We start from the raw sequence: 3548 nt of genomic DNA, 5'->3' as shown, positions 1-3548 counted from the left end.
ATTAGCAGCAAGTTGCACAAAGGAGAAATTGCACAATGGTCAAGAATCCTCAGGATAATGAGACAATCCTAAATGAGTCTCAAGGTAGGTATGTCATACGTCAGCAACTTGGCTGATGTCCTCACCATGCAGTATTTGATCTCTATATATCAGTGTGGATTAGACTAGAAGAATAGGGAACATCTCTCTACACAGACCTTGAAACTGATTTGTACAATCAGACAGCAACCATCAAGTTTATAAAATATGGTCCTCAAAACCACACTAAAAGTAACTTCATACTTTCCTCTACTAGACATCTTTAAGAGGGCAGTCAAAAATATCTTCTCACTGCACTTACACTTCGTTTCTCTCTGTTATGTTACATATAGAGATGTGATGAAAAATCACCATCTATTTATATGCAAGTTGAAGAAACATGCTTTGGCCATGTACTCTAAAAGCAGCAGATGCCATCTGCAATTAAAATTATGTAAATCTATTCTGTTGAAGAACAACTAAGAAGCATTTCTATAACTATTTCTGATGACATTTTATAATGAAAGAATGTGGGGTGTCTATGTCATATATTTTAAGTTTAATTCTGCATTCACATTGTCCTGTTATTTCAGTAAAAAATAGAGAAAGTATTTATTTACATTCATTTATTATAGCGGTACCTGTATATTTATAACAGGCTGATTAAAAAAATTTTAAGCGTTGCATTACTATGCCAATTAAGCATAATTCAAAGTTATCAACCTCTACTGTGTAAAGCAAGAACCAATAGAATCATGTTTTTATCAAAGGGAGACAGGAGAAATTATAATCCCACTACAACATTTGTTCTTCGAGCAAATTCCACTTTCCCAATATTCGGTTTTGAATGGTGATCCTTGAAGCATGCCCTGTAGACTAACATATCCTCACTGTATCAGAGGAGGAATAGAGGATGAGTTTCAAAACTAACAATTCAGCATGGAAAAATACTTATTTCAGTTTCCTCTCTTGTCCTGAAAAAACCCCTCCCATTTAGTTGCCCATGCTATTTCAGCAAAGATTTATACGACTTTCATTCCCACTGTAAGAGAGTGCCTACTGCCAGTTTGGTGTAACTCAAGTTGGATCCTTCAGTCCCTAAGACATTAGAAAATATTGAAATTACAAGGAAAAAGAGCCTTCCACTTCTGCATGTTTTTCAAGTAGGCCAGAAAAAAAAAGGAAGGAAAGTAATAAAAGCACAAAAAAGTTGAGAGTAAAGATTTACAATAAAACTTCATTTCTTTTTTAGTTTAAAAAAAATGTTGCAAACCTTTTTGCATTAGTAGAGAATGAGAATGACCGTATTAAGCATCAAACTTTATTTCTCAAGGAGAGTGGGCTCAAAATATTTAAATTGTACATATTAGAACCAGAACTTGAAAACTGCTAGCAACTGCTGCATTTCACCAATGAAACATCTTCATTGCCTGTCTTCCACACTGATAAGAGGTCTATCATTTGCATGATGTGCTGTTTCAAAATGAACATAAGGAGTAGTCTGAAGTAGGACACCTTGCAGCTGGCAAAGTCTTAAAGTGACAAAGTGGCCTTAAGAAATAAAATTCTAATGTCCTCACCAAATGCAAATAAGGGAAGGTAATCCTGGCTTCTGCTGAAAGCTGATCATCCAACTATAACAAGAACTGGAGCCCTGGATATCCACACAAGTATCAAGTATCAGACAGAGGCAGATATGCCAGATCTCCTCTAGCCAGGATCATATCCCTTGTTTTATCCAGAGTGATTCTGAGCCAGCTGCTTTGTGGTAACTTATGCCAAACCCTGGGAAAAAAAAAAAAAAAAAAAAGACTCAGACATTGATTTGGAAGAATTAGGGACATGACATAGAAAGGTTTATCTGCACAGGACAAAACACACTTCATCTTCCTTCTGAGTGCAATCCTGGTTTCCTCCGCTTGTGAAGAAAAAGTAGAATATGATGAAGATCATTAGGACCATTCAAGAATTATGTTTGAAAAGGAGCAAATGTTCAGTACTATAATTTGAGGTCTTCATGTGCTAAGTCAGTGAAACCATGTCAGATCAGTCCTGTTCGTTTCCTACAAGCAAAACATTCTAGAGGTACCAGGAAAAATGTCTTCAACCTTCAAAGAATGAGACTGATTATGAAAGTACTTCTCATCATTGATTACCAGACAACCCAAATTTTCATGTCAGCAATCAGAGTTCCAACAATCAGTTTTCTTAACCTCCTTTAATAAAAATCTCCCAAAATGTTTTTTCTGGAGGGATCCACAGAACACATTGTGGGTTTTAAGTAAAATTATGTTATTAAAAAAAAAGAGAAAAAGACAGAGATATTCCATTGACTTGGTAAATGCACAACTTGAAAGTTAAGGTGGTAAAACGTAATAGTTGTTCCTGCATTTTAAAATTGTGACATGAAATTTTAATTCCAAGTTGGAAAAAGTTTAAAGTACCCTTAATTGACCGTGGGAAAGGACATTGAAGCAAAATTTTGATATGAGGGCAATTAAAAGATTTACAGTCAAGAAATATAATTAAATAACCATATGCTCAGTCTCACTGAGAGTATCCTCATTCATTCCTGAAGAGGACTTTCCCCGGGGTGCTCCCAGAACTCAAGGCAATATCCACTGTGTATCAAGAATAAAAATCTCTTAAAGTTTCTTCCCAAGCTTAGAAACTAAAAGAGAAATCTGAGTGGAGCTGAAACTTAGAAGCCCCTAAGCTACAAACACATAATCTGTTCTCAGTATGATATACAAATGCAAGCCTTACTTTCCTGGTAGGATTCAAAAGAACCTCCTTACAGACAAAGACCTCCATCTGTTTTGAGAGGGATTTATTAAAACCTGTTTGATATACTTCTTTCTTCCAGTAAATGCAGATCCTTTCATCAAAAAGGAAAAAGAAAAAAAAAACAAATAAGTCTCATGGAAAATTATATACCAAATCCAGTTCTTAAATTCTATCCCTTTCAACCAGTTACCCACATTGACAAGTAGGTCAGTGATGTGATGAGTGTTGCTACAAAGATTACAGAAAAGTGCACTAAAAGTGCTATGACTGTCAGTGCCTTGATGGCTTCAGATCACATTAGGTTTTTAAGAGTTTCTATTAGCACTGAGCTCAGTATTTCACCACTGGCTTTTCCTCAGCTGAGTCTGGCATGGATTCAGATCACAGTTCTGATGTAAAGTTCTTCCCAGACCTCAGACAGAATGCAATGTTTGAAAATAAATAGAAACAAATGTATTATTTGTCCCAAAGGACCTTGTTCTGCTTGTGCAGAGGCAGACTGCTCAATCTGAATCCAATCAATTTTTCCACAATATAGCTGACAATTTTCCCCATAATCAAGAAGCACTCCAATCAGTCAGTAAATAGATTCATTCAAGGTTAACCAAACAATATGGCACCCAAGAATTGTTCTGATTAAGATTTTATGGATGCTCTGACAGGGCCAAACACATACCAAGCTTTGAAAAGATTAAAAAAAATATCCTAACGACTCTAGACTCCTGTCTTTGCCACGTTAGAAA

Source organism: Charadrius vociferus, unplaced genomic scaffold, assembly GCF_000708025.1.
Source record: "Charadrius vociferus isolate BGI_N301 unplaced genomic scaffold, ASM70802v2 scaffold45, whole genome shotgun sequence".
NCBI classification, from domain to species: Eukaryota; Metazoa; Chordata; class Aves; order Charadriiformes; family Charadriidae; genus Charadrius; species Charadrius vociferus.
This window is presented reverse-complemented; position numbering follows the sequence as displayed.